Here is a 21,621-nt window from a genome sequence, read left to right as displayed (position 1 = left end):
TAGTAGCATCAAATAGTAGCAGAATTTCAATTTCAGTAAGATGCAAGTTATAACCGATAAAATACGTCACACTATAAAGTTACTATACATATAACATATTATAACATATAAGCCCGTATAACAAGCTTTTAAACTTAAAAAATGATCAGGGGCGTAGCCAAGAAGAGGGTTGGGGGTTTCAACCCCCCCCCCCCTCGAAATTTTTCAATTTTGCTTGCGCATATATTCACGCACACATACAAACACACGCACGAACATACATAAAGTATGGTTGAACCCCGAAAAAGATTTCTGGTTACGGCCCTGAAAATGATTAATCTATGTCGGAGTAATATGTTAATTTAACCTTGAAGTGGGGCTTCGCGGCATTGCGCAATTTTGTTGGTTAGGTGCTTTCATGGCATTGCATTTTCAGGCTGCAGTGAAACCACCTTCACAGGTGGGTTACATGCCATCCAATATACGCCTATTCGTTCATTATGAATACTTTGAAATTTCGGAACCTTAAATTCGTGTCGAAGCGAATTCGAATACTATAATATTCCTTCGAACATTCCTAGTGCTCGAATATTCGCACATGCCTACTTCGCGGCAAACAGACGCAGACAGTCTGCCAGTATGTCAGGACGGCAGCAAAATATTGTCTACCCTCGTTGCTCGCGAGAGTAACATGCACAAAGCAACAAATTTAACCACTCTCGGTTGACCTGAAAAAAAGGTTAAAGATTTAAACCGCTCACATAGAGAACAGTGGTAGTTGCACGCTCCCCAGGCCTTCTGTAAACGCATCGTGTCTGAAGAAAAAAAGATCACAGTTTCACCGCAAGCGCGAAGCAATGAATGCAAAGGCAACAAATTGTAATGTTATACGAAGGAAGGCTGGCAGCTAACTGTTTTGGATCCGATCTCGCGTAACTATACAAAACGTTGGTGTAAGAGAATACGGCCGCTCCAGGGAGAGGTGCGCTTTTCGCAGTCTCTTCGCGTTGAGAGCGCGCGTAAAAGAGTATACGAGCCGTTTGCTGATGCCTGCGAGATAGCGAGCGCGCAAGCGATCGTGAACGCGCTTTTAGGATCAAAGTTCGCAGTTGCTGCTCAAGCACCCCCCCCCCTCGCATCCCTCCATGCTCATTCAAGACGGGCGGGGCGTTTCGTTTCTGCTTGAGCAGCATCGACGGCAGGTCTAACACGCGGGGGGATGTTATCGCATGCGCCCTCCGAGTGACGCAGATAGGCCAGCTCGTTTGATCTCTGCATCAGCCGCTATCGTCGCCGCTGCTCGCGAGCTTTTACTCACGGGTAGAACCTACGATGCGCGGTGGGATGTTATCAATTTGGACTTTATACTGAACATGACGGCGACGACAAAAACCCGTCGAGAGTGCCGATATAATTGCTATCGCAATAAAAGTAGCCACGTGACGGTCTTTGGTTGGAAAATAACTTAACAGCGCAGTCAACTTTAAGACTTTTCGACTTTAGGACTTTTAGGACTTTCTTTTTCTTTAGGACTCTAAAACACTCTCTCCCTAAATGAAAATAAAGCAATATGTCCGTTGGCAGTTACGAATATGTACTCCCTATTTCCATATAATGAGAGCCATCTGTAAGTTCTACGTAGATCTTGTTCGTGGATCTGAAGGAATCTAAAGGACAGTTTTTGCAGTGTATACTATACTATACTATACTATACTATACAAGACGCTAGCACAGCATGTCTGGATAGCTGAGTGGTTACGGCACTCGTCGTCGGATCGTGGAGACACGGGTTCGAATCTTGCCGAGAAAGTTTTTTAGATGCGAAGCAGCTTATGACCGAGTTCAATCCGGTGGTGTGCGGCGTGACCACCCTCACTGCGCATGCGCAAACCCTCTCCACACACCTCCTCTCCACTTAACGCCTGCCGAAATCGCGGAGCAGCGGGTGGAGCAGCGGAAGGCTCGACGCCCCGAAGCGCAACGTAAACGTCAGCAAGCGGACCCCGAGCTCCGAGCTAGGGAAGCCCAGCGCAAACGGCAACGTCCGCGGGAAACTGCTACAGATGAAACGCGGGCTCAACATGCCGAAACGCAACGGCAGCGTCGGCAAGCAAACCCCGCCGTACGCAACGTCGACGTCTAAGCCAAGCGTTAGCGTCGGCAAGCAAACCCCGCTGCACGCAACGCCGACGTCGAAACCAATCGTCAGCGTCGGCAAGCAAACTCCGCCGTACGCAACGCCGACGTAGAAGCCAAGCGTCAGCGTCGTGCCAACGCGTCGGCTGCGGACAGACGACGCGAGCCCAACGCCCGTGCAGAACGCCTCGCTATAGACAACTTCAACGCCCGGGCTTCGATGGTGCCGACGCCCGGTTCCAACGCGAATTTCTCGACCGGAGCTTCGGGCACAGCTGCAACGTGTGCGACCGACTTTGGTTCAATAACGATCTGACCGAGGTCGGTAGCATGCGCAACGAACACCAGCGGAACGCGATCGTGCAAGTGCTCCGGCCTCGCATCCCCTCATGGTCCTCTTTAGCGGGAGATGGTGTAATTTTCGCCAAAAATTTATTTTCTCTATCTTTTTCGTTCTCTCTATTTCCCTCTTTCTTTCTCTCGGTCACTGTACTTTCTCGCCCATGAGCGTTATTGCATCCCACGCCGGACCAATCGGCGCACGTCTTCAAAGGAAGGTAGTGAAGAGGAGGATGGAGCGAGCGTAGTGCCGGTTCATGATGATGATAGTTTTATATCTTTAGCATAAAAGCTTTTGAGCGTAAACCTTGAGCATAAAAGCTCGGCTGTAAAACACGTTGTGAATGTGAAAGAAATACCAGTGAGGATTACGATGAAAATAGAAGTTACGATACGCATTCGTCTCCGAAATTCATTGTACATACATCTGTCATCGTACCTTTCACTGCCACGGCGAACAATTTCTACAAGGTTCACAGCGCCTAATCAACAAATCAAAAACCTGAATAAACTTGCAGTTATTTTGTGAGGTTTATCATGGTGAAAGAAATACATGTTCACCATGCTTTCGTAATTCAACTCTGCAGCGCGTCCTAATGTTTAGTTTTGCCTTGCTGGCCCACGGATACCTCTCGTACACTAATTGCCAGGGTGCGTTGAGATAGATAATAACCTTTAAAGAAAATCCCGGAGAGGTTAGCCTGGTTTGTCGCCTGGCTTGCTACTCCAAGTGTGGGGTGATGACTATGGTATATACAATGATCACATATACACACAAATAGTACGTACAGACACAAACGCACATATATGCACAAAAGAGTAATTCACAAACTTTGGTCAAGTTGAGTGTTCCTAAAGAACACCAACAGCGCTTTTGTGATGCGCATCGCACAACCGCTGTCTTGCCACGGGCCGAGAAGGTGCCGCAACTCGAAGCTCGAGCCGCGTTGCAAATGAAGCGCTGCCTTCAGAATCTCTCAGTTGGCGTCGTAAGGGGCACAGTCGCAGAGTACGTACTTTAAGTCTTCCCGAGTATTACATGTGGTGCACGTGGGTGAGTCTGACTGCCTGATACACCTATTTTATTGTGATAGCAATTATACAGACATTCTCGACGGGTTATTGCCGTCGCCGTCATGCTCCCTATAAAGTTCAAATCGATGACATCACTCCGCGCTTCGTATACGCTATCCGCGAGTAAAAGCTCGCGAGCGCTGGCGAAGAACGCGGCTGAAGCAGGGGTGAAACGAGCCGGCCATCTCCTTCGCACTGGAGGATGTATGCGATAACATCATCCCGCGTGCGAGGCCTGCCGTCGATTGCTCAAGCAGAGAGGAAACGTACCGCTCGTCCTGAAGGGACGCCGGGGGGGGGGGGGGGTGTTGCTGCGTCGCTCGAGCAGCAACTGCGAACTTTGATCAAAGGGCGCTGTCGGGAGCGCTGGCGCGCGTGCTATCTCGGCAGACATCAGTAATCGACTCGTATACCCTTCTACGCGCTGTGCTTTCACCGCGACAGACTGCGCGTAAGCCGCTCTTTTACCTGGAGCGGCCGTATTCCATTACACCAGCGTTTTGCAGAGTTAGAGGGACTGACATCCCCTCAGAAAACGAATTGAGATAACCCCACTAACGGGAAGATTGTCTGTTCTATTGTCTAAAAGGAACCCTGTTTTTCTCGTTAAACGCGGATTTATATTTTTATTTCTTCACTCGATATTACTTTTGGCACCTCTAGCGGCCATAAAGTGAAGGTGCACTTGTAGGCGATCACGTGACCTTTTACTGGCGTACGCTAATAATTGTCTCTATATTAGCGTGGAAATGCAGCTCACTCTTTATTATAGTCTTTCTTAACTTAAAATTTACAGGTGTGCCTTCGTTTGTACTGACAAGAACATTGGCGTTACCCTGATCCGATGCTTATGAGCGGCAGCATGAACGTTGTTAGCTGAGGGCCTAGCGGCACCTGCCGACGAGTTGGAAAAGTGGAAAGAGCGCCTCGGGGCATCCGCGATTAGCTCCGGCAACGCCTTGCCGGAGCTATATAATTGCGGAGGCCGCAAGGGCCTGGCTCGCGCGGCGGTAAAGGGACCTCACCTATCCAGCAGCGTTTGGAAAACTTATTCTACCTGCTTTTTATGTTTCAAAACAGATAAAAAATGTCATTATGAACGTGGTTAACCACAGTTTCACTCACTCCTGTGAAAGCAGAACCTTGAGCCGTAACGAACAGTTTGGCGAGGAGGGCTATCGACATCGCTATCACTTCACAGCGTTGCCGGAGGACGTCTACGTACAGTTTTAGAGGGTTTTGGATAAAAAATACTGCTTATGAAATAACCACGTGTTTTGGGGATCAACCGCTTCAGCTACAAACACAACATAGGGTGTGCTTTCTGGTGCGCTGTAAAAAACTGGGTCGAGAAAGATTGGTTTTGTTTGTCAGTTCCATTAAGTGAGATCGGATCCAAAAGAGTTAGCTGCGGGCGTTACTTTGTAAAACATTACAATTTGCTGCTATCGCATTTATTGATTCGCCCTTGCGCCGAAACTGTGATTTCTTTTTGGTGTTGTTTAATGTCTAAAACTATGTGTTTGCCGTTTACACTGTGAATCATTGACGGCAATCATTGACACTGTGAATCATTGACGGCAATCATTGACACTGTGAATCATTGTTCTTGTTTTTAGTCGTATCTCTCATGATTGCCTTGTTTTATTTTTTCATTTCAGGTGGGAAGGTACACGACGTACTTGACAGATAAAAGCTTACCAGGAATTAGACTCGGTGTGTGCTTCATCGACGCTTGCAACGAAACAGACCTAGCCAGCATCGGGCGCACTCGTGAGTTTCACGTATTCATACATTTTGAAACAGTTCTCAATATTGTGACTTACCTATACGCTGGTGCCCGAAACGATTATGCGAAGTTTTGTTTTGCGTGCACATCTCTCTCAGTCAACGTGCGCATGTGACAGGCACTACATGACACATAATGTGAACAAAAAAAATAAGTAAACGAACACTACTTCCTAATTATACTACACAAATCACTCGATATCAGAAAAAAAAAGAATCACTTATGCATCCTGCAGTGCTTTTATGCTGATAACTACAGAATGAAAGGCCCCGCCACGGTGGTTTTGTGGTTATGGCGCTCGACTGCTAACCCGAAGGTCGCGGGATCGAGTACTTGGGGGCCTCGGTGGCTGCATTTTCGATGGAGGCGGAAACGTTTGAGCCCCGTGTACTTAGATTTAGGTGCACGTTTAAGAACCCCAGGTGATCGAATTGTCCGGAGCCCTCCACTACGGCGTCTCTAATAATCATATCGTGGTTTAGGGACGCTAAACCCCAGATTTTATTATTATTAACTACAGAATGAAAATGATTATCAGTTAATCACGGAGTTAAGACCTCATGACCGTTATTTTTATGAAGTAGCTCACTTTCCTGCACTAAATTTTACTTAGCACTCAGAGCCGTGTGCGCCGTCAAGTTTCTTTGAACGCGAAAGTGTTTCATGCCGGTCTGCACCAAGGTTTGACTAGCGTCATTTCGTTCACGTAAATTATTTGTCTAAGCGAGCATGCGAACAAGCAGCAAAGAGAAGTAGTGCGAAGAAAAGTTTCTTCGAACATGGCAGCCCGGTGGTGTAACTATTAGGCTACCACCGCTTTTTTTTCTCTCTTTTACCGGTTTCTTACATCAGTAAAAAAATCAGTAGCAGGCATTTGGAACAACAGTAGAAACAACAAAAGCCTGTCTATACATGCAACCATCCAATCTCTAGCTTGTAGTCTTAAAATTCATTTATGTACACCAGGGCCTTAAGCTTGGTTATAGCCACTAAGGGACACACTCTTGTATTGTGAGTAACTCAATGGACTGACAAATGCTTTCGCGAAATAATGGGCGCGTGCAGGTCGCCTGTCAGGATCGTAGTAAAATCGGGCCATATTTCATTGTTCTAAACTTCTGATGGTGATGGCGGCACCATCTCCACTATAGCACTATTGTAACATCGCCGCAACTGTATTGTTCTTTTTGCACTATTGTGCTAACTAATGGCGTGTTTCCTCTTGGTGCGTTGACTTCCTATCTCTTATTTGTGTCCTCCCCCCCCCCCTCTCTAACTGTAACGTCTCCCCTACAGCGATGTCTTCGGGGTGATTGTAGTATCATAATAAAAAAATAATAAATCTAGACTTAGTACCCTAGTATTGCACCATGAATTGGACAAAGAAAGCAGAACGGTGGGTCTGAAAATTATTATGCAGAAAACGAAGGTAATGTGCAATAGTCTCAGAAGAGAACAGCGCTTTGCGATAGGTGGCGAGGCACTGGGATTTGTGAAGGAATACGTCTACTTAGGACAGGTAGTAACCGCGGAGCCGAACCATGAGACTGAAGTAACTAGAATAAGGATGATATGGAACACATTCAGCAAGCATTCTCAAATCATGAATGGTAGTTTACCACAAATACTAAAGAGAAAGATATATAACAGCTGCATCTTACCGGTACTCACTTACGGAGCAGAAACCTGGTGGCTTACAAAGAGGGTTCAACTTAAACTGAGGACGACGCAGCGAGCAATGGAAAGAAGAATGATAGGTGTAACCTTAAGGGACAAGAAGAGAGCATAGTGTGTCGGGGAACAAACGTGTGCTAAGGACATCTTAATCGAAATAAAGACGAAGAAATGGACATGGGCAGGGCACGCATCGCGTAGGCAAGATAACCGCTGCTCATTAAGAGTAACTGACTGGATTCCAAGAGAAGGTAAACGCTCGAGAGGGAGACAGAAAGTTAGGTGGGCAGACGAGATTAAGAAGTTCGCGGGTATAACGTGGCAGCAGCAAGCAGAAGACTGGGTTGATTGGTGGAACATGGGAGAGTCCTTTGCCCTGCAGTGGGCGTAGTCAAGCTGATGTTGATGGTGACTGCATCATGAGACTAATGCGGGCACGGATAGTTGGCGCTGTGGAAATGTCTCGGCGCGTGGAGGCTTCTTTTATTGCGATAGAAAATATAGAGAATCTTCTGGCACATTTTGCCGCCACCTTCGCCGTGAGGTTCCATATAGAGTCTGAGGGAGATAAGATCGCCTCGTGTGTCGTATGTGCTGTGTGCGACTAATAGATTGCGGGGCAGTCGAAGATTGCGGTTTAAACACAGACGAAACGCGCCGGTCGTATGCCGTCACCCGAAAGGCCGATGGGAGGGTCCCGTAGGGGGGGGGGGGGTCTGCGTTGCTGCCGCAGAAACTGCGTACTTTGAGGTTGACTTGAGCTTGACTTTGAGCTTGACTTTGTCGAGTACCCCACCTTGACAGGGATCAGCAGACGGCTCATACCTTCGTTCGTGCTCTGTTCTCATCGCCCCGTTTGAGTTGATGTGATGGAGAGCACGAACGTCGCTTCGCTCGCTGCAGCGGCTGCGTTACGCCAGCGTTTTCTTAAGCTATACTCTGTTTCACAAGCTGTTGGCAGTGCAGCCAAAGGTAGAGCTCTCTCGTCCGATAAGGGCTGTAGGGGCCCAGGAAATGGTCCCTGAAATATTTTAGCAATCCAGTTCTATTTCGCAAGCTACACCCGCACAAATTGAAAATATTGTTAGGATTCACTTTTTCAAAGCGTGCAGAGTGTTTTTATGATAAGTGGAATTAAAAGAGAAAGCCTGCATGGACGCATCTCTGCGGAGGCTTGTTGTGAGGTGGTGATGGGCCGCCTTTCGGAATCATGGCGTCGCCCGAGTTGGTTGTGTCTGTGCAAGATGCCTCTCAAGCTGTGCGACCAGTGAGCCATCCTTCGAATGTGCGCGGTTTTGCCAAGCTGGCGAAGCAAATAGCTTTAAATGTTTTTGAAGGGCTTCGCGTTGAATGCGGGGAGAGTGCAAGTGTGGATGCACTTATCAAGAGGACCGCGAAACTAACCCAGGTGAGCGAGCGAACGCTGTATCGGTGGAAAAGGGGGATGGAAGACGCCGGCGAAGTCCTACCACCGAAGAAGCGTTCTTGTGGGAAAGGCTGTGATCGGAAAAAAAAAGCTGGACGATTTTGACCTCAGCGTCTTGCGAAGAGTGGTGCACGGCTTTTTTGAGAAAGGCGAAATTCCAACTATCGCCAAATTGGTGCAGCGTTTCAAAGAAGATGAGACGCTACCGACCGTGTCCACGACGACGATGCAGAGGATGCTGAAAAAGCTTGGCTTCAGGTACAAGAAACGCTCTCGGAACGCCCTTCTCATAGAAGCGACGCACATTGTCCAGAGTCGCCGCCGGTACCTGCGCCAAATAGCGGAGCTGCGACGCCAGGGTAGGGCAATTTTTTTCACCGACGAAACGTGGGTCAATGCTGGTCATACGCGCAGTCGGGTGTGGATAGACGGCACTGTCCAGTCTACGTACGAAGCCCGTCGATCTGGTTTGTCGACTGGTCTTCGAAACCGCAGTGGCAAAGGAGGTAGACTGATTGTCACGCACTGCGGTAGCGAACATTCTTTCGTTGAAGGCGCAGCGGAAGTCTTCCACGCTGAAAAACGCTCAGGCGACTACCACGAGGAAATGAACGGGGATCACTACGAAAAGTGGTTCTCCCAGAAGCTGCTTCCACTACTACCACCTGGCAGTGTTATAGTCATGGATAACGCACCTTATCATTCTGTGAAGCAGAAAAAAGTGCTGCGTATGAGTAGCCTAAAAAAAAGGACATACAGGCCTGGCTTTCCGAAAAAGGTGTTCCGTGGAGCAGCGACATTGTGAAAGCGTAGCTCATGAAGCTTGTCGACAACGTACACGCAAGCGGGGACCGATACCGTGTGGACTGCATCGCTGAGACTGCTGGTCACCTCGCTGTGCGCCTACCTCCCTACCACTGCCAGCTTAACCCAATAGAGCTTGTTTGGAGTGACGTCAAGGGCTTCGTAGCAGCGGCAAACAAGACGTTTAAGCTTCAAGACATTCACACTCTACTATGGCAAGGAATTGAGCAAGTAACCGCTGAGATGTGGAAGAGATATGTGGAGCATGTTATCGCTCAGGAAGATGTAATGAGAAAACTCGACCACTTCATCGATGATGTTGTTGACACTAATGCAGCTGTCGTAATCACCCTGGAGGATGAAACAATGAGCAGTTCAGATTTAAGTTGTGATGAGGACTATGACATTTGAGCTCTTGTAACAAGCTCACGTCTATCATTACATGTGTGCGTAGAGGTCAGGATCATTGAGTACTATCGAGGTGAGAGTAGCCAAAATGAAAACACAAAACTGTCTGCTATTATGACAAGGGATCAAGCAAGTCACACTGAGAAGTGAAAATAAAGCTTCAGATTCATTGATTCAATCATTCGTTCGTTAAGTGATTCAGTGACTGAAGTAAATATTCTTATACACGGTGCATAAACAATTAAAAAAAACTCTAACGCCCCAAGAACTCATACGAACCGGGTGACGATAAATAGAGAAGGTCGGGCCAGTTTCATTGAAACGCTGGTCGTCCCGTCCGTAAATAAACAAAAATATCAAAACAGATCAAATAGGTACCAAGCGCCATCTGGTACAAAAATTAAAAGATAGTTATTATAGTACACCCACTACCATACAGACGGGGCCACCGGTCGAATTAACGGACGCGACATCCGCGTAGGAACACACTTATGAAGTGCGCTCTGTCAAGATTGGCTGAGAGCGCCCGTACCTTCCACAACGCTGCCAACAGCTTGTGAAACGGAGTATAGCCGAAGTGATGTCCCAAAGGAGCTCGCAGCTAGCCTTAGTACCGATAACATTCGCATTTGTTGCTATTGCATTCATTGCTTCACCATTGGGGCGATACTTCTTTTTAACAGTGAAGCTGTTTAGCAAATCCTTCCTTGTCCGGCGAACCAAAAAACTATCACAATGATAAACAAGTATGTGCCACAGAAATTGGGTAAATCTCACTACTCACCACTGGTCTACAAAAAATGAAGCCAACAGTTAGCCCAACGAATGGCTGCGAAGCGACGGTGGCTCCGAAGCGATGAAAGGCCTACGCCAACGACGATCTGCCCGCAGATCTATGAGAGGTGCGAACGCTTGGTTTCAGCGTGAGTTTGTCTCTCGTTGGAAATCCATGTCGGGTCGATGCGAGCACTTGATTTCAGCGCGAGGTTCTGTCTCTGGAGTTTGGACATCCGAGTCGTGTCTGTGACTGTTTGTGGTTTAACTCGAACCTCTCTGCGCTGAGAATCAACATGGAAACAACCCAGCATCACCTAGCTAAAGCGTAGAACGACCTAGAAAGAACCTAGAAGGAACCTGCATCACGTAGCTAGGCCTAGAAGCAACCTAGAAGCAATCGGGTTAGTCTTCAGAATCGTCCAGTTCTGCTTATTCAAGCCTTGCGCGGCTTGTGCAAGCTTCGCCATTTTTTTTTGTAACAACGCTGTTTCGCGACATGGGATCGCTTCCGAGCCCTATTTACCTACGGTAGCAGGATGTTCCCGGAGAAAGCTATAGGCGCACAACAGCCATGTTTACATGCAGCTTTCGGCTACCAGAAGGGTTGCTGATCGTCGTCAACGTCAGTCGTCGGTATGGGGAGATGTGACACTAGGCGTTAACGTGAGTGCACCCACGTCAAAGGCTGCCATATTGACCCAATAGCGACACACACCGTACTAATCGGACAAATTGTGTTTATTAATGTCGTGCTAAGCTAGAAGTGTCCTATGAAGGCACACCTCACTTTCACATTATGGCCGATTCCTATGAGAGAGGAGGGAAGCGTGGTTTTAAGTGATTACCAGAAATTACCGATTCTTGTACTTACCTAAATTTTCGTCTGAAATGTTCATTCTTAACAAAATGATCTAAAATCGCAAGAACTGTTCAAAAGTTTGTCCAAGAAAGCTTCTTATATAGCTCTAAGAAAGGCACTTGCAACATGAGGAAGCTGACATAGATCCAATTAAAGTTAAGACACCGAAGTCTTCGTGACTCGAGAATCACTGAGTAGAACGCCTCATTCGAGGCTGTAGTGACGATGGGCAACACTGTTAGAAACACAAGTATTCGCACCATTCACCATCGTCTTATAGCACTACACTTTCTTTGTGAAATATCGTTGTCTTCGTGCGCCCCCTTTTCCCTTTCAAAAACTCCCATTGCCGTTCCACGCGAAGGCGAAAGATTGGGGTCTTTTAGCAGCGTCGGTTTACCACGTGGTAGGCACGGAAATACCGTACCGTCGTAGTCAGCACGTCGCTATTTTAAACTGCAAGAGCTGCAAGATCACTGCGGTTGCCCGTGGTGTGAGCACGGATGGGCCGATATGGCCCATGTACTTTGGGAATGCGCGAGAAATGGAGATAGGCAGCGAGGAAGGACGATAACAACAGAAGGACCCTCTGAAGCGGGGCGCCTTGGTGAGCGATGGCAAACCGCCCTCCTCAGCGAGGCCCCCGAAGACCGGGAGTGGGCCGTCCAGCGGGCTAGGGCCGTCGCCGAGGACTTCGGGAGATGTTCCTCGAATGGTGGATTCCTGGCAGCCTAGCTCCGAGCACAAAAACAACGGTTGTACAAATAAAGTTTATTCAACTCAACTCAAATGTGCATTGGCCACCATATTTTACTCATCATGTTACCGTACGCATCGAGCAACTCGAGCAACTAGAACGTCTTCGGATCGTGGTACATTTAACACGGAACGGCTATCCTATGGCGGAAATGGTATGGTATTACCGTAACTGCTGAAACACCCTACTGTCTCATTTATAATGGAAACTGCTCGACGTTTTTTTGCGCTTTGGGTTGGGGAGAATATGATAAGGTGCGCCGTGTACTACTTGCTTAATATCGGAGCGATCATTCTTGTCCATTCAGATTTAACAAGACACGGGTGAAGACCGTAATAAAGGACGTGACTGTGGCCTGAAGGAGTTATGCCATTTCTTCGTCGGAATCTACAATATATTTACAGCGTTGTCGAACTTGGGCCTTCTAGATAATGGATTACCTATATTTGTCCGGAGTTCATGCTCTCACAGCAGTCGGTGTTTTAAATTATAATGTGACCTGCTATCCTATTACTGCGAGGGAGAGTGTGAGGTTAGATTGGGACGACAGGGACAGCAATCCGATTAAAGGCTGGTTCACTCGTCGAAGATGCGCACGTTGGAAAGGAGAAATCGTTCATTGGTTAAAGGCCACCTGAAAACTGAAGCTAAGTTTGTGCAACCATTTAGTTTTTATATGCACGCTGTATGCACGCTGCTCACTCTGTTTTCGTTTTCCGCTTTTTCATTCATCAGTAAAAATAGCTTTGGGGCTTACAGACCGCTCCACTGAAATTGCATAGGCCGCGCCTTAGGTCCTGTCGACGGTTATGTCATAACACTTCAAAACAACAAAATGTCTTTAAGACACTGCTAACGGAGAGAATTAATAGCGTTCATGGAAGGAATTACTTTCTCAATGTTGATTGATGGTCCACCAAAACAGAGGATCAATACCATTAACTCGAAATCGTGGGCTGAATTTGTGCTCGTTTCTGCTATAACGAAGTACTTTAATGTCATTTTATGTACGATCAAATTTTGAACGACTCTCGTTAAAGAGTGATGCGAGAAACTTGCAGGGCACTGAGGCTTCGCCTTCAAGAGTGGAACGCAATACCGTAATCGTTCCCCGTTGGCATCGCCTTCTGATTCGCTTGCCACTTTTCGCATCTCGGTGGATACACCATCTGTTCCGCGAGGAAAAGAACGTCTGTGAGGGTAAAATTGTACGTTTTAAGCTGTCCTATAAAGTGGACTGAAAGTACAGTTGGAAAATTTTTGCTAGGAGTACGCTATAATTCAACATTTTGCAAAGCAGCGAAGTACCCACTGCACGTCCGTATAGGCAATAAGAGCATGTACGCAGCTGCACAATTTATTGATGCTGTATCTGATGATGATGATGATCAATTATGTCTGAGTGCTTTATACTGGCAGGCCTTTAAACTGCCCACTCGTCGAGCAATTCACATAGCTTGATGCCTGATACGACTCTACGCTTCTGCCACGTAATATTAAATGTGTTAACGCGACTCCTCGCGCTAACGGTGCTCGTTTTTTTCTCTTTTTTTTACGAAGCCATTTCAAGCACTTGCGTAGCTCTTTGGTAGACAACCTGATTGTCACGCAGAACGCCTGGGTTTGGTTAAGGCTTGACAAGTTCTTTATTTTTAAATGCGAATGCATTTCTTAGTCGGGCTATGTAAGGCATCCGGCGTTATCCGCGCGCCGGCAGGTGTTATCTCTCCGCTCTCACTCCCTCTCCCATAGCAACAGCTGCGAGCGCGCGCGCTTATCCTCGCCCCTAGCAACCGGAGCATGTGGTGCGAGAGAGTGTAGGAGAGGGTAGGTGCAGTGCTTCGCCGCTCCTTCTCTCGCCGTTCGCTCTCTCTCCTCCCTGCGCCCCACTCACCCGTCCGCTCGCGCCTCACTCTCGACCGTTCGCTGGCTTTAAGAACATCCGGAAATGTGTGCTCGAGACGCCGCTGTAGAACGCCAACGGCGACCACAAGGCTGAGATTATGGCCGTCAGGTACAATGACAACACAAACAGGTGCTGATGAATGTGTAAATAAATGGTTACGGTACAAATCCTTGTCTCGTCATTAATTTACACCATTAAAATTACTACGCCGTGTACGCTCGGCGCAAGAAATGCATTGGCATTTCCTCACGATTCCCTTCGGGGAGGTGGGGGCATTTTTGTTCTTTGCATCCATCGCAATTTTTCGATCGTGGACAACCCTGATATTTTGCTCACAACCAACGCCACCGATGCCGACGTCGTAAATTCTGTGACAGGGGCGCTTTAACCTGTCGCGTTAAAAAGTTGTGAGCTCGCAAGATATTTTTCGTAGAGTGTATATGAATTATGACGACGCCCTTACACCGTGGTCATGAATTATGACATGCCCGTGACTTCATTCCATATGTCCATTGGTAAAGTAACGCACCGACTACGTCATACAGTGAAACCTCGGTGATACGAATCTCACGGGACCACCAAAAATATTCGTATCATCCGAAATTCGTATCGCCAGAAAGCATGGAAAATTAGCATGCGATCAAAGAAAGCTGGGGTACCTTTTCATCTATTGTTTTTCAGGGCCGCAGCAACGTCAGGAAGAACCCTGAATGATTGTCAGTTAAGTTTTTAGATGTCGGCAATCATACCAGCGCTATTAAATATACGGCCCGTAAGCGTGTATTTAATTAATGAACCAGGTGCGTTGTGACCCGCGACAGCAGTAGCCCTTTCCAAATGGTAGTATGCTTTTTTGCATTACGCCGGTGTACCGCAGCGAAAGTAACGAAAGAAGCGCTTTGACGCGATGGATCAAGGCCACAAAATTACAGAACCACGGTCCTGTCCTAGGAGCTGGCTCGCCAGGTTCTTAAGCTGGGGCAAAGTCCCGCGCCGTAAGCGTAACCTTAGTTTCAGAGGCGACCGCTACAGGCGCAGCTCGCGCGAAAGAGAAGTCTTCTTCCTCTTGCTCTTCGAGCGCCTTGATGATGACATTAACGTAGGCAAAACTACATTTCATCGATTTCCTCGACCACACGTTCAGCCACAGCTGCAAGGTCTGCGACCGCTTGTGGTTCGACAACAGCCAGACCACAATCGCCACTATTACAACGTGTGACGTCTTTATATGACAGTAGAGTAATTGTGCGGAGCATTCACGGTTTACCCGATTATCTCCCAGCCAGCTCCTCAGTCATCATTCACTTCGTGGATATGGCGGGATTTTTATGATTTTGTTATTGCGGAGATGTTGAGGATGATTTTTGGGAGACTTACGGCCATGCCCGCACAAGTGCGACCTCAACGGTTGCGCATGTTGACGTTGTTAGGCCTGACTCCTTCGCCAAGACAGTCCTCGCCTTCTTTCGGTCCTCCTCCACCTTTCATAGGATGTCTGACGCACGAGGCAGGCACGTGTAAACACAGTACAACGACAGCACCCCACGTCGATGCGTTAGAAAAAGAAGCATGGCACTAATGTCCTCTGTAATCTAAACGCGCAGGCACACGGAGGCACATAAGAGCCTCAAAGATTCGCGCAGACAATCTCGGAAGCCGTGACGCGTCTCTGAAGGTTTATTTTGACCGCAAGAAAAGTGTTTTTCTTACACCGTGATTCTGACGATTTGGCGGTGCGGCGCGCATGCCCACGCTTGCGTTCCTGCGCTCGCACGTGCTTGGCGGGTGTTCCGCGACAGCGCGGACAGCACCTTTTTGTACCTGGGCGACAGCGTACGTTCGTATCAAACGCCGCTGGGTCAAAACCGGTTCGCAACAACCGTACTCCATTACAGTGCAGGCCAATGGGCCCTGGCTGGGACCAACGAAAAATTCGTATCACCCCGAAATTCGTATGAGCTGTGTTCGTATCACCGAGGTTTCACTGTATATAGATAAATGTGTCAAGTTAAACGCCCTTTAGGCCGCCTGTGCTCTAATTCCTGCGCTAAGCAACGTACCCATTTTGTCAATTTCTGCACCATTCATTCTGGCATGGTCTCAGAAATATGCCGGTGCTCTCTATTCCTCACTATTCAACTGTGCCTTCTGATGTTATGATAAAGGTCGTTAGACAGGCAGTTGATGTGCCTCTGCTCAAGGGTTATGTCGATTGCCCGGTGCAGGAGCTATGACACTGTTACCAGTCCTGTACACGAAAACGGGCTTGGGACCCCTATAAAAAGCGATTGTGTTTCACGTTTATATTATAGGTTCCACGGAAAACTGCGCTATGCTTAGATTATAGCACTACACTGCGCTACAACCCAAGGCGCCATGAATTGTGCTTCTATGTTCCTTCTACAGTAATTAATCATCTCATTCACTGAGTACCTTACTTCTCATTTATTGAGGCAGCCCTAAATATCTGAGGCTGCGTTGTTCAACACATTTTTACTTCAAAACGTGCCTCTTGAATTATTTTCGCATAGACTTCGCCTTGAAAGCATTGGCACCGTCTCCCTGTATGGTTCTCCTGCAGGCGTAGATAGTGGCGAGAAGATGGATGAATCTTGTCAGTAGTCGTATGCCACCTGTCCAAACTTGATGTAGGGCTTTAATCAACTCCTCAACGTAAACAAGACACAACTTGAATAGTCTGGTTAAGTGCTAGCTCGATTTGCTTTCACGCCCTCCCAGGTAGAGCCAGTGTTCGTTATTGCTATCATTTATATTTATCTGAACGAATACCACAGGCGTACAGAAAGGACAGTTCTCAATTTATTTGACCACCAAAAGCTACAATAGCCGCAGACTTCGTGCAATGTCTTTACGCTACATGTCGATGTTGAGGAGAACATGTTGATGAGAACTAACAGACAATAATGCCGAGGAAAGTATGGGGGATGTTATTTGTAGTAATTAGATTATAAATGTGAAGAGAGTAAAGTGGACGAAAAGATAACTTGCTGCTGGCAGGGATCGAACCTGCGACCTTCGAATAACGCGTCCGATGCTCTACCACTGAGCTACGCCGGCGGTCATCCTCCCGTCCACTTTATGGGGTTGGTCATTTGCACCAGCATCTGACAACAAATTCTGTGTCGCGCCCTGAAGCCAATATATATAGGTCATCTGCACGACACTTAAAGCTTTCAGCGGCTTAGTGACTTTTCATCGATGTCATAATAACTCAGAATAAAGCATCAGTGCACTTAAACTGAAGGAGCAGCTCCGAGGATTTCGAAAAGCGTGAAACGAATCGCTAAGATGGAACAAGGCGGTTGCTGATGCCGGGGAGATGTAGATAAAAAATACCTGCAGGAGTGAATGCAACAATCGTAAAACAAAAACCTCCGCTCATTATTTAGCACCACATAAATATGCAGAACCCTACAGAAATTCAGCTGCATAATTTTGTGTTTTAATATTCACAGTGGCAGGACCTTCGATAAAGATTACCGTCAAGGACTGCGTGACAAATGAATATGAAGGCATAAACATCGTTCAAGCTTGGATTATGTAAGTACTAAGAAAACCGTCTAAGTGACAAACTTTTAATTTTGACAGAAGTAATGGCTGGCAGTTAATTGTCATATTGAGACAGTTGACAACCTTATTAAATACGATGCAAAACTTTTCCGACGCTGCTGTTTATACACTTTTTCAGCACTTTCTTGGCTGTCCTCGCAGCAGTTATTGCTGGTGGAACGACCTTTGAACTGGTCACCAAAAACTGGGATAATGAACGTAAGAATGGTAAGTCAAACGTTGCTGATTTTTTGTTTTCTGCATTTAAAGAGTTGTTGCAGCTGCCTGGTGCTTTTCGCTGAATTATTGAGAGGCATAGACTATACAATGAACAATGCGGGCATATGTGGTTGACATACGAGGACTGCGTGACTCGCAAGTTAATTGCCGTGATGATCTGCGATACAAAGCTACACATTACGAATTTCTTAAGCTGCGTACGCCTCACCAAGAGGAGACGGGAATTATTTTAAAACAGAAAGGTGTTATTTTAACTGCGGAGCTTTTTAAACTCGAAATAAGTCCGGTGGCGTCCGCAGAAACTTGAGAAACGGGAATTGGGCAAGCCCCATTACCGAGTACAGCAGGTGCGAGGGAAAGCGAAGACATTGAAGGGAAGGAGCGTAGCGGAGGAGAGTGATGGACAGCGGTGGGGAAGGAGGTTGGAGCCGGGGGTGGGAGAGAGTAAAGTCTAGTATATCGAGGAGTGTCGAGGCAAGGAGTCGAGGAAGAGCTGGGAGGCGAGCGTTAAGCACCTCTGCCAGGGGATCGTCACAATTCAACTTCGTAGCAGCTAGCGCCCATGTGATTGAAAGGAAAGAACAATAGCCCACCACAATAGTTGCACTTCCTTCGTTTTTTTTTGTAAACGTGACACACTGGCATATCCAATTCGGTTTCTTTCCTCCATGCCCAACTGCGTTCACAAGCTTGTCCGCTATCTTGCTTAACTCGTTGATTCCGGTGTGAAGCAACATCAAAGGAATCGCGGCCTGAGAGCAATGAGAGGTATCGTCGTAGTGTGCAAAGTGTACGTTTTCATGTGTACATTACTCACGGATTGAAAATCAACAATATAGGGCTAAGCAATTCACGCAATAACTGAAGATGGTTTCCGCCGTCTTCAGCTAGGGTCATATCGGCGTAATTTCGACTCGGACGCTTACATCAGAGGCAACATTACTTTTAGCGGTCAGATTTGTAGCGAAATGTCGTGATTATCTCGAGAAATTGCGCGTACGAGTCGTTATACTCTAAATTATAATGTCGCCTTATAATAAGTGAGCACTGTAGATATGGGCACATTTTAGATATGTATTTTACTTATATACTTGTTTATGGCCGCTATACGGTAAATCAGGTTTTGGTTTGAGCCACTATATATTCTGTTAGGTTGTGGGTTGCCGCAGAAAGCACTCTCTCTGTGTAAAGACTAATGCGTGAGGATCCTAAATCATTTGCTTAGGCAAGTGACAAAGAACTTCGAGAGTCAGTCAAGGACTGATAAATAGGCGCTTGATAGGTGACAGTAATAAAAGGAATGTTGAAAGTTACTCTTATTTCTCTTGTACAACATATATGGGAAAGAGACTCTAGACTAAAAGGTACACAGTTTTAGTTGGACTGCGTCTAAGGCCTAATATAAATACGATACATAGCGGTTAAAGATATAACATGACACACCCATACAAGACTACTATAGCAAACGGCAGTTCAAAAGCAAACGTTCATATATGCAGCATTAAACTTGTTTCAACAGTATCGTAAGTCCAAAATATGTGCGCACACTTGAAGTAAGTATGCCACAAGTTCTTCTTAAACAATTTACGTGAAACATAAATGCCTATACACTCAATGTTGCACAATATCTGTCTCCTAAATTATTTAGGTGAGAGGGTAAACCTGTTGGTTATTTATAAATATACCAATTGGACAAAAATATAGTACAACGCGTGCTTAGTTCCCTATTTCAGTGATTGGGGTTCACCCACAAAAACAGCATCGCTCGGCGCAGGCCGTACCGCAATGATTGGGAAGCTTCGCGATTGTTTCAGATTGTTCTGTTAAGATCACGCACAGGACGCGAGTATAGTAGAGCTTATTCGGTAGCTTGCGCAAGCACCATCTATAACGCTGGAAGGTTCGATCAGTGATGTATAAAAGACGACGCTTTCCGCCGACAATTAGATTACCGACGAGCGACGACCGCGCTCGCAGTGGTCATTTTACAGCGAGTGTTTTTTGTACCATGAGTCTCTCTTTTACTGCGCACAAGTCCGCCAAATAAGGCATTTGATCTAGTATAGACCTGTGCGCCGCCGCGTCTCGCCGCCGCCGAAGTCCCAAGAGTGATCACGACACCTCCGCCGCCGCCGCGCAATAATTGCGGCGCGCCGCCGTTTGTCATATTTTTTAATTCGAACGGGGAATTTGGACATAAAATACATCACGTCACCGGTGGAGCTGTTCTCGATCACCGTGTTCTCGATGCGTCCATGTAATGAACTTTCCATTTCGGCCGCCCCAGATTGGCTGGTGCTCAACGAGCAACGCGCCCTCTGTTTCCGGTTCTTCTTCTGCCACGTCATTTTGATGTCACGAAGCTTTCACAACTCTCAACAAACATGAGAGGGACGGAATGCGCTTCAGCGCAACGAGCGCAGCCTCTAGAGATTCGCTTTTGGACACATATCTCGGATGCCGTGCATGAACTCTGTTCGCGTTAGCCCTCAAACTAGGTTTAATGCGTCCGCCCGTCTAACGCACCTGTGAATGTCGGTATGCATTCCAGCGTTCTGAAACATCTGGGACACGTTCATATGTAAGTTGAGACTCGTGAATTTTCTTAAGTATCCAGTTACTGTATATTTCGTCCACTTTCTTATTACGCTGAGAATGTGCTGGCGGGTTCGGTGCGTCGACGTGGTGAAGAGCGCGATGACGTCACGACTCGCCGCTTTTCCGAGTAGCTGAATGCGCTCTCCGGAATTGCACATCTCCATTAGATAAACACATCGAGAATAGCTCCCCGGAAGTTTTCGTACGCATCTTTCTCTCCTCCAGAGAGAGAGAGAGAGAATGGTAGAGGAAAGACAGGGAGGTTATTATACTCCGGTTGGCTAATATACTCTGGTTGGCTACCCTGTACTGGGGAAGGGGAAAGGGGGTACGAAAGAACGAAAGAGAAGGAGAGAGCCTGTAACGACACTGCAAGGTCACTGTCTAAAATCATTGTGCGAGACCAGTCATAACTTTTCGTTCGGTCCGGTTTGCCGAAGAAACCGCAGCAACGCCCTTGTAGCCGCTCGCGCTGATGACCGGGTTGACCAGTGCCCTAGGATTTTGTACTCTGTGAGAGGCCGGTTGTCTAGCTGGCACAATGCTGCTGAGAGGGCATCACAAGTATTGCCTGATCTCAACGCTGTGGTGCCCTCCAGCATTAAAAGGCGACGACCCAACTCGCTGGATAGTAGATTCTTGGAGTCTTGGACCTAGTACACTGTGCATAAATAAATAAAATAGATAAGTAATATGTATCGATGCGTTAGTACACATTTTTCCTTTCATTTTTACTCGAGTAAGTCGATAAATAAATAGAGAAGTAAAGACAATGAAGAACATGGAATAAAATGTAGCTGATCTAGTTGGTAGGTATTCATGTTAAAAGACGGGACCTGCAAACACGGACGCAAGGCAGAAGTGAACAGAGTGAACAGCTATGTCTCACGTAGACCACCACGCGCCGGATTGACTGGTATCGCCTCTTTCCTGGGAATGTACAGATAAGTTTTTCTGTCTACCTTCTTTTCCGCCGCTGTATGATTTTTCAGTTCTTAGCCGCGTTTTTGGTGTCTTGACTGTTCTCTTGTGCCAGTGTTTGCACACCCAGTCTTTCAACAGCGGGGCTGCTTAAGCCGGCCGTAAAAACTTTGGTGTCCGCAGGAAACCACAGTTGCGTATGCGCCACAGGAATTGGGCAAGCCCCACTAGGGAGTGCAGCAGGTGCGAGCGTTAAACGAAAACTCTGCTCAGCGAAGTGGAGCACGCGAAACACGTGAAAAAATAGAGATAGAAAGAGAGCGAAATACAAAATATATAGAGAGAGAAATAAAGAGAAAAGTAG

The sequence above is a fragment of the Rhipicephalus sanguineus genome, chromosome 1 (genome assembly GCF_013339695.2).
Source record: "Rhipicephalus sanguineus isolate Rsan-2018 chromosome 1, BIME_Rsan_1.4, whole genome shotgun sequence".
Classification (NCBI taxonomy): domain Eukaryota; kingdom Metazoa; phylum Arthropoda; class Arachnida; order Ixodida; family Ixodidae; genus Rhipicephalus; species Rhipicephalus sanguineus.
Note: the sequence above shows the minus strand (reverse complement) of the source record.